This window comes from Elephantulus edwardii, unplaced genomic scaffold (assembly GCF_000299155.1).
Source record: "Elephantulus edwardii isolate Elephantulus edwardi_28Jun2011 unplaced genomic scaffold, EleEdw1.0 scaffold00157, whole genome shotgun sequence".
NCBI classification, from domain to species: Eukaryota; Metazoa; Chordata; class Mammalia; order Macroscelidea; family Macroscelididae; genus Elephantulus; species Elephantulus edwardii.
This window is the reverse complement of record NW_006399907.1, coordinates 7,757,896-7,768,902: the sequence shown is the minus strand read 5'-3', so window position 1 is coordinate 7,768,902 and position 11,007 is coordinate 7,757,896. Positions and strand designations below refer to the sequence as shown.

General features: G+C 37.8%; 1 pseudogene; it reads left to right on the top strand.

The window, feature by feature from the left end:
• Positions 1 to 8,700, top strand: part of LOC102864637 — a 20,873-nt pseudogene extending 12,173 nt beyond the window's left edge.
• Positions 8,701 to 11,007: the final 2,307 nt, after the last annotated feature.

The following is an 11,007-nucleotide window of genomic DNA, read 5'->3' as shown; positions in this document are numbered from 1 at the left end:
AGATGTATCATGGGGGTGTTGCAACCTAGAAGACACAAATTTGACTAACAAGTTATAAGTACATGAGTCAAAAATTATGGAAAAGTAAAAGAAAGGATTCTTTCATTGTTTTACAAACCCTCCCTCAGGTCCCCTCCACCATGTAGCCCTCGCTCTAGACTCCTGTGATGACAGAAGTACCTAGTCATATATCTCTTGCAAAAAGTGTTTTTTGTGTTGTTTTTTTAAAAAAAGGTGTTTGAGATGAGAAGAGGCTTGGCTTATTTTAAAAATGAAAGACCAGGGACTAGGCCATAGTAGGTAAGGGGGAGAGTGCAAGGAGATGCAATCAAAGAGGTAGTGAGGGGCTACATGATGTTTGGCCTATGGTGGAATCTGGATTTTATTTATGTGTAATAAGAAACCATTGAAGGATTTTTAACAGATATGTGGCATTCTCTCATGTGATCTTTTGACAAGATTGCCCTCAAAGCTAGGTAGAGTGTGATCAAGGAACTTAGTAACTCTTGTAATAGTCAAGGCAATGAGAATAGAGTAGCCTAGGGAAGTAGTTATCAAAGTGTTGGCTCACCAGCTTGGCAGGCAAGTTAAACATAAAAGTTAAGATGCAAGTGATAAGTCACGTTGTTGTTAGATGCTATAAAGTTCTTTTGGGCCCATGGCAACTCATATGACAGAACACAACTGTCCCACAGGGTTTCTGAAATCTTTATGGGAGATGATGGTCAGCTTTCCATGTAACAGCAGAGTTTTTTTACCATTTTACCACCAGGGCGACCACATTGTTTTTGTTGTTATCCAGTCTATTCCACTCATAACAATCGTAGGTACTACAAAACTATGTACAGCACTGTTCTATCCTGTGCCACCTTCAGAACTATTGTTCTGCTTCAGTTGATTACTGGAGTCACTGTGTCAAACCATCGGGCTGAGAGTCTTCTTCCTTTTTGATATAGGACTCAACAATGTACTCAGCATGACTGAAAATATGGATCCATACAAAAAGTTGTATAAATATTCATAATTGTACTCATATTTAAAGACCATAACCTGCAATAAGGGTTAAATCTAAACATCAAGAAAACAAAAATCCTGACTACTGAGCAATTGGTAACATTATGATAGATAAAGACTGCAGATGTTAAAGATTTTCTTTTACTTGTATCAAGAATCAACACCCACAGTAACAGCAATCAAGAACTCAAAAGGACATTGCACTGGGAGGGAAAAAAAATCTGCTATTCAGACTTTAACAGGTTAAAGAGCAAAGATGTCAGTTTAAGGTGCACCAGACACAAGCCATGGTCTTTTCAACTGCTTCCTCAGCACCTGAAAGTTAAATAACAGAGACCAAAAAGGAGCTGATGTATTTTAATTGTGCTTTTAGAGAAGAGTCCTGAATATCTCACAAACTGCCAGAAGAACAGACAAATAGGTGTTGGAAGAAGGTCTTTAGAGGCTAGAATGGTGAAACTTTATCTCATATACTTTGGGTTTGTTGCCAGAAGGGGCTAGTTCTTGGCCAGGGGTGGGGGGAGGGGGAAGCATCATGTTGGGAAAGGTAGCGGGTCAGAGAAAGAGTGGAAACCTTCACTGAGATGAGTTGACACTGTGACTTGAACTTGAGCTTGACAGATTGTAACAATGATGCACGCACGATAGGGCAAGGTTCAGAACTGTTGTTTATAGGATTGCTATGAGTTGTAGTTGACTCGACTGCACCTAACAACAACAATATTCATAGTAACATCATTCAGACCAGCAAAAAAGTAGAAATGACTCAACTATCTAGCAAGAGATAAGTGGAAAAATAAAACATGGTATACTTATATCTACATCACGCACTGCCATCAAGACCATTTTAATTCATAGTGACACTGTAAGACAGTATGGAACCGTTCCATAGGGTTTCCAAGCCTATAAATAGTAACAGAAGCTGAATATCTTCTCTTTCTCCCATGGAGAATCTGGCAGATTCAAACTGCCCATCTTTCAGTTAGCAACACACATGTAACCCACTCTGCCAACAGGACTCCATAAAGCAGAAAACTGTTCAATTATAAGAACCAACAAGGTGCTGATTTATTCTAAATGTGGATAAACCTTGAAAATATTGTGCTACATGAATGAAATAAGAAAGGACATTTTATGCAAATTTATTTATATTAAATATTCAGCATTGGCCAATCCATAGCAACAAAAAGTATAGAAGCGGGTGCCAGGGACCGATGAGGAACAGAATAGGTGTTAATTGCTAACAGGTAAAGAGTTTCTTTTGGAGCTGATTAAGAGGATTGGAAAATGGATTATAGTGATGGTTGCACAACTTTATGAATATATTTAAGGTCATTGTATTTTATATTAACTTTGAAAGGATGGATTTTATGGTATATGAATTATACCTTAATATAAAGTACATACATAATTTTTTTAAAATGTGGCCCAAAGATCCCTGAGACCTCCTAAAGAGACTGCAAGAGAATAAACATTTTTATAATAATGCTAAGACATTATTTGCTTTTTTTCACTCCCTCATTTTCTCATGAATATACAGTAGAGTTTTCCAGAGGCTACAGAACATGTGATATTACAACAAATTAAATGTTGAAGTACAATCACAATCTAACCATTTTTCATTAAACCAGGTATAAAATGAGTGCAGGCAGCATGAGGATGACCATATCTGGCTTCTAATAACACTTCAAAGGAAAATACTGGTGAGTACATCCAGGACTGCATGTGTCATTTGAAGCATTTCAATTGGTATCCCATCAAATCTTGGCACCTTATTCCCCCTCCCCCAATGCATTCAGAGCAGCTTCAACTTATATCTTTATTACTATTGGCTCTTTATCTATGATACTTCCCAAAGCTTTTCAGTGTCGATCAATTCTTTTTGGTATGATGACTCTATATATTCCATCTCCTTTTGATGCTTCCTGATCTTTCAAGATTTTGCCCAAATAATCTTTTAATATTGCAACTCAAAGCTTAAATTTATTTTTCAGATCTTTCAGATTGAGAAATGCTGAGTGAGTTCTTTTTTATTCTCTGACTCCAGATCTTTTCACATTTCAATATTTTGCTTCGTACACCTTGTATAATATATATCATGTTGTTGGACAATATTGTCTCCATCAACAACATCCACAATATAAAACCAATTCCTATGAAGACAAACATAGTCTCCCTCACTCCTACATGTGCTTCTACTAATTCCAACAATAATCTCAGTACTTTACTCAGTCCAAAATCCATTGCAAGGACTACACAGACTTCATGTAAACATTCTTACAATTATGGCATTTATTAGAAAAGTAATAAATTCTATAATTCTTGCTATAAATTACTATAATTCAAGCTGGCAGCAGGATACAATCCCTCAGTCTAGAGAGCTTTTCAAATGGGAGTCATGGGCCTTTTAACTTCAAGCTACTAGTTTAGGTCAGTGTCACAAAGTTGCCTTAGTCCTGCCAGTTACAGCATCATCCCTCCATCTAGCTTGCATGAAGGCCTCTGACTCTGGCTCTGGCCCCATGGGAGAGAAATCCCAAGTCAGCTTTGCCTCACATTAGTCTCTGGTTCTCTGCTAAGGCTGTTGCTGCTCTTATGTAGATCCTGGCTTGTCTGTCACAGGAAATTCTGGCCCCAAAGATGTACACTGTTTCCACTTCTTTGTTGGTGTGGACATTCCTAATTTCTGCCACTGAAACTGCTCCACTTAAACCTAGCAGGATGGCAAGACTAATCAATTCTTTTATGGATAGATGAATTTGCCCTATTTGTATGATCCCACCCATCCATGTAGCAAAATCAAACGTAATGGCTAGGACAACCATTTTGAACAATAAACCCACAAAGCTACACCAGACCTTAAAGAGATTGGTGCAAGGCCATTAGTCTCACTTAGTTTTTGTTTATATCATTGATAGTGAAATTATTGTAATTCAACAAAATGTATATGAATGTTTGAATGAAAACTTAATTTGCTTTGAAAATCTTCACCCAAATAACAATAAAAATTAAGTAAAGAAGGGATTAAAATAACAAAAAAAAGGAGATAGGATAGGTTTTATGTTTTAAAGATACTAAGCAGGAGTGGCATCCACTTCCTAAACAACATGCCTCTGCAAACTCTATGAACTTTGTGAAACAATAGTCATAGAGAGGCTTCATGTCTATGGTTCATAGGGTCACTATGAGTCATGCTTGACTCTATGGCAATCAACAACAACAACAATCAAAATTTCAAACCTGTTGGTAGAGGTGATCTAAGTCATAGTGATCTGTAGATAGAATAGTCCAATAAGGTTTCCAAGACTATAATCTTTCCTGAAGCAGACTATACATCTTTCTGCCACAATATGGCTGTTGGCTTCAAACTACCTACTTTTAAGTTAGCAGGCAGAATGTCACCAAGGCTCATCTTTAAAGATATACATGAGAATATTTTCCGATAAAATTATCAGATAGTCTATTTCAGTTATTTTCAATCATCCACTGTTTGCTACAAGAAGATTGGTAACATCATAACTGAAACTAGATTGGCCATTTATAGGTAAGGGGTTTTGGTAGCTTAGTGGTAAGGAATTGTGCTGCCAACCCAAAGACACATGGTTCTATTTCTCTAGCTGCTCTGTGGGAGAAAGATGTGCAATCTCCTTTCTTATGATTAATTGCTTCTGAAAATATGCTGGAGGGTCATTTATGGTGGGTTCTGACTCAATGGTACAAAACAAGAGACTGGCCATGTGTTGATAAATGTTGAACTGAGAAAGTAGATACATGGGAGCTCATTATTCTGTTTCTCTATTACCATGCCTCCCCAACCCTTCCTTCCCCCTTGTGTTAAGGCTGCAAATTTCTGGAACAAAAAGTCTTTTAAAAGTCTAGTATTTATCCAATGTTTGGAGACTACAGGGGCTGTTGGGTAAACAGGGACACAGGACACACAATTGCAACCCATTTTCTATATTTTACTTGTTTAGGGGTTTCCCCCCTTGAAAACATTTTGTTGAATTGTATATTTCAAGATAAATATAAAAAGCAGTGTGTATTTATCTATAATCTCCTTCATAGTCATTTCTACGGTGCCTCCTATACACTTTCAGTCTCTGCAATAGGAGTAAATAATTCCCCCTAATTTTGTCTCAACATTCAACTGCTGTCACATTAATTGCTACCTTCATGCAGTTACTGCCTGCAGATATTTTAGTGTCTGAATTCAGATGTTAACTTAGGAAGCTTTCTGGTTTTCCATAATTTCATTCTTCTAAATTGGAAAATTTTAATTTTTGTTATTGAGTTGATTCTAGATTATGGTTGCATTTTTTTGCTTTAGTGTTCTATTTATCCCAAAAATTTTGCAAAAGGTGGTTTCACAATATTTAGAAATTTTATATTATTTACCTTTAAATGATCTATTTTTAACTACTTGTGTTGGCAGAAACAAATTTTAAAACCTACAGAAAATAGGAATAATCTCAGTAACTCACAGCCTATCCAAACCAACCCAGAGGTAAAACATTTGAACAGAACCACCACAAAAACAGAAATTCAACACTACTCACACAAAACTACAAGAAAAAAAAATCCTAGACCAGACATCTTTACTGGTCAGTTGTACCAAACCTTGAGAGAAGAGCTGACACATACTACTCAAACTTTTCCAGAACTGCTGGAAGTCCAGGCTGGGTTTAGAAGGGGTCGTGGTACTAGGGATATTGTTGGTGATGTTAGATGGATCTTGGCTGAAAGCAAGGAATACCAGAAGAATGTAATCTGTGTTTCATTGATTATGCAAAAGCGTTTGACTGTGTGGATCATAACAAACTGTGACTGACTCTGAGAAGAATGGGAATCCCAGAACATTTAATTGTGCTAATGCGAAACCTATACTTGGACCAAGAGGCAGTCATCAGAACAGAGCAGGGTAACACTGCATGGTTCAAAATTGGGAAGGGTGTATGCCAGGGATGTATCCTGTCTCCATACCTTTTCAACATGTATGCAGAGCAGATTATCCGGGAGGCTGGGCTTTATGAGGAGAATTGTGGCATCAGGATTGGTGGAAGATCTATTAACAATCTGCGTTATGCAGATGACACAACCCTGCTTGCTGAAACTGAGGAGGACCTCATGCACTTGCTGCGGAGGGTCAAGGACTACAGCCTTCAGTATGGACTGAGGCTCAATGTCAAGAAGACAAAGATTCTCACCACTGGACCAATTGGCAGCGTCAGGATGGATGGCGAAGAGATTGAGATTGTTCACAGCTTCAGTTTGTTCGGCTCCACAGTCAACACTCTTGGCACCAGCAGTCAGGAAATAAAAAAGCATATAGTGATGGGAAAGTCTGCTGTTAGGGACCTCGCTAAAGTACTCAAGAGCAACGGTGTCTCTCTGGAGACTAAGGTGCGCCTGATACAGGCCATGGTCTTTGCTATCACTTGTTATGCATCAGAGAGTTGGGCAATGATTAGGGAGGACAGAAGGAGAGTTGATGCCTTTGAGCTGTGGTGCTGGAGAAGAGTACTGAAAGTACCATGGACTGCCAGGAAAACAAACAGATTCATCTTGGAGAGGATTAAACCAAGCAACTCCTTGGAGGCAAGGATTCTGGGGCTTCGTCTGACATACTTTGGACATGTTGCCAGGAGGGATGGGTCCTTGGAGAGGGACATCATGCTTGGGAGGGTGGAGGGACAGCGCAGGAGGGGAAGACCCTCTATGAGATGGATTGATTCGGTGACTGGGGTAATCGGGATGGGTGTGTCAGAGGCGGTGCGGTTGGCGCAGGATAGAGCAGGGTTTAGGGCTGTTGTGCATAGGGTCGCTATGAGTCGCAAACGACTTGACGGCACATAACAACAACAACGCTTAAACTTCTTTTATGAAGCAAGTGTAATCCTGATACCAAATGAGGCAAAGACACCATTGAAAAAATTATAGAACAATATCCCTCATGAACATAGACGCAAAAATGTTCAATTAAAGCTTAGTCAATGGAATCCAACATCATATCACAAAAATCATTCATTGTGATCAAGTAGGATTCACACAAGGGATGCACAGAAACCTCAACATTAGAAAAACAGTGTCATCCAATCAATCAGTAAAACAAAGGGAAAGAGCCACACGATCATCTCAGTGATGCAGAAAGGCATTTGACAGAATTATTTGTTGTTGGTAAAAATGTTTAACAAAATTAGAATAAAGAAAAAATTCCTCAACAATTTTTAGAAGCAACTACTCAAAACCAATTGCCAACCTTTTTCAAAAGAAAAGGATTAAAAGCATTCATTCCCTTTATGTAGAGGAACTATACAACTTACCTTTTAATTACCATTCTTACTCAATATTGTAATGGAGTCCAATCCAGAGCATTAAAGGAAGCTAAAAGAAATAAAAATAACCCAAATTTGGCAGACAGTAAGCAAAATGATCTCTGCCTATAGGTGATATGATACATCTATATATAGATATATATATGATATATATACATATATATAATATATAGAGAAAATACCAAAGGCTCAACAATAATTGGATCTAATTGACTAATTTAGCAGTATGGCAACTAAAGATTAACTTTTAAAAAAATCAATGGTATTCCTCTGTAGTAGCAAAGAGAACTGTGGTAGGGAAACTAGAGGAAAATTCACTTAAAATTACTATTACAAAATATGAATAACATTGAGAAGAATGGGAATTCCAGATTATGTCTTATTCTCATGAGAACACTATACGCAGTCCAAGAACAGCACAAGGGAATACTGCTTGGTTTAAAATCAGAAAAGCTGTGTGTCAGCATTATATCCTTTCTCCATACCTATTCAATCTGTATGGTGAACAAATCACCCAAGAAATTGTAGACTCTATGTAGAAGGAAGACCCATCAACAGCCTGCATTATACAATGACACAGCTTTGCTTGCTGAAAGTAAAGAGCACTTTAAATACTTGCTGAAAAAGATCAAAAACCACAGCCTTTAGTATGATGTGCATCTCATCCTCAAAATAAGTCTTCACTGCTCTTTTTCGTGGCACCGCTGGAGCCTTGGCTGCTTCACCATGAAGATGAACATCTCTTTCCCAGTCACTGGCTGCCAAAAACTCGGAGGTGGACGATGAACGCAAACTTCGTACATTTTATGAGAAGCGAAAGGCCACAGAAGTTGCTGCTGACTCTCTCGGTGACGAGTGGAAGGGATATGTTGGCTGGATCAGCGGTGGAAACTATAAGTAAGGTTTCCCCATGAAGCAGGGTGTCTTGACCCATGGCTGAGTTCGCCTGCTGCTGAGTAAGGGGCACTCTTGTTACAGACCACAGAGAACTGGAGAGAGGAAGCGCTAATCTGTCCGGGGTTGCATTGTGGATGCCAATCTGAGTTTTCTCAACTTGGTCATTGTCAAGAAAGGGGAAAAGGATATTCCAGGACTGAGTGACACCACTGTGCCACGTCGCCTGGGGCCCAAGAGAGCCAGCAGAATTCGCAAACTCTTCAACCTCTCCAAGGAAGATGATGTCCGTCAATATGTTGTGAGAAAGCCACTGAACAAAGAAGGCAAGAAACCCAGGACCAAAGCGCCCAAGATTCAGCGTCTTGTTACTCCACGCGTCTTGCAACACAAGCGCCACCTGCCCATTTCACTGAAGAAACAGGGCACTAAGAAGAATAAGGAGGAGGCTGCTGAGTAGCTAAGCTTTTGGCCAAGAGAATGAAGGAGGCCAAAGAGAATCGCCAGGAGATCACCAAGAGACGGAGGTTGTCCTCTCTGAGAGCTTCTACCTCCAAATCTGAATCCAGTCAGGAATAGAATTTTCTATGTGTGGCAAATAAATAATCTCATGTATTTTAAAAAAAAGCAAAAAAACCCCTTCACTACTGGACCAATAGAGAACATTATGATAGATGAACAAAAGATTGATGTTATTTAAAAAAAAAAAGATTGATGTTATTAACTATTTCATTTTACTTGGATTCACAATCAAATCCCTTAGTACTAAGAGTAAAGCTGTGTTGCATTGGGTAATCTGCTATCAAAGACCTCTCCAAAGTGCTAAAAAAGTAAGGATGTCAATTTAAAGACTAAGGTACACCTATTTCAAGTCATTATCTGTTTAATTACTTTTAATGCATCAGGAAGTTGGATAAAGAATGACAGTAGAAGAATCGATGCCCTTGAATTGTGATACTAGAGAAGAATATTGAATATCCCATGTTGTTGTTGCTGTTGTTTTATGTGTTGTTGAGTTGCAACCAATGCATAGCTAATCTTCCAGTGGGTTTTCAGAGGCTATAAATCCTATGGGAGGAGACTGTCCATCTTTTTTATATGGAGCAGTTGATGTATTCAAACCACCTGCCTTTGGGTTGGAAGTGCAATTTCTTATCTCTAGAGCTCTTTATTGTTGCTAGTAACAATAACAACATTCAAACAAACAAAAACAAAAAAAATTAAAATGTTCGTGAGGTGTGGAAAGATTAGAACTCTTATACAATACATAAGGGAATGTAAAATGGTGCAACTATTATGGAAAACAATTTGGTGCTTCATAAGAACACTGAAAATAGAAATATCATCAAATTTGATCCATCAATCTCTTTCCTGGGTATATATCCCAAAGATTTATGAGCTGCATCAGAAATTTATATACAAACACCCATGTTTATTGCAGCATTATTTAGTATAATATAGAGTTGGAAACAACCCAAATGTCCATCAACAGCAAATAGCTAGAAATTATGGTATATTTGCATAATAAATTATTTACATCACTAAAAATTATTTAAAACATGGACAAAATGGACAAATAAAGATCAAGTTATGCTGAATGATATATGTCAATCACAAGAGGACAATTATGATTTAAGACCACAGATAGTGTGGAGACTAGGCAGGGAGAAGGAAGTAGCAATTAGCACAAAGATGGGTCGGGTAAAAGGGAATGGCAAGGTGGTGGGAAGATTTGATGAGACATTGTAATTAAAAAAAGAAAGCAAAGGAGAGATTTTCACACAGATAAAATCATTCTTGAGTGATTACCAGGGATGGAAGGTGAGAGTGGAGTGAGAATTACTAAATAAGTTGGGTGAAAGCAAAGCCAATACGCAGTAAGGAGTTGATCAGACATAGCAATTAATGTTATAAAACAAAATCTATATGGATAAATAACCAGTATGATTGCTAAACTTTAAATAAAATAATTTTTAAAATGTTCGAAACAAATATATTATGAAAATTATGGCGTGGCTGCTTGGAGTCATGGTATTTTCAGTCATCCCATATAAAAGCTATGTGAATGAGAAGTGATACATTTCAAATAATACTATTTCTCAAAGTATGTGAAACTTCTAGAAACTTTTGAATTATGATACTAGTGAAGAACATTAATCATGGATTGTTGGAAGATTATTCAAATCTATCTTGGACTTAGTCTCACATCCTTTACGCATGTTATGAGGAGAAGCCAGTCCCTGAAGAAAGACATCAGGCTTGGCAAGGTAGACACTTAGCAAAGGAGAAGAAAACTGTCAATGAGATTAATTAACACAATGGCTATAACACTGGGCTTAAGAGCAACAGAAGCTGTGAGAGTGGTACAGGAACTATTAGTATTGTGGACTGGTATCTTCTCTGAATTTTTTATTTTGTTCCTTCTCTTATGATCCATACAAATAGATACCAGTAGTTTTATTTAGATAGCTGTTTGCTTTTGTGACCTAAAATTTAGTCACAAAACCAGGGTACAGAATATTATCTTTGTGAACTATATTATGCCATTTGAGTGAACTGTTCCCCCAGACAATGATCCCAAACATTTTGATCCAATAAATTAAACCCATGACTTATTTGTATATGTCCAGGAGGTTCCTATTACCGTACCCTCTATGTGATTTATTATATTTGTGGCCATATATACATAACACACTGGATTCAGAAAATGTTGTAGAACAAGGGATATCATTGCTGATGTCAGGTGGATCTTGGCTGAAGGCAAAAA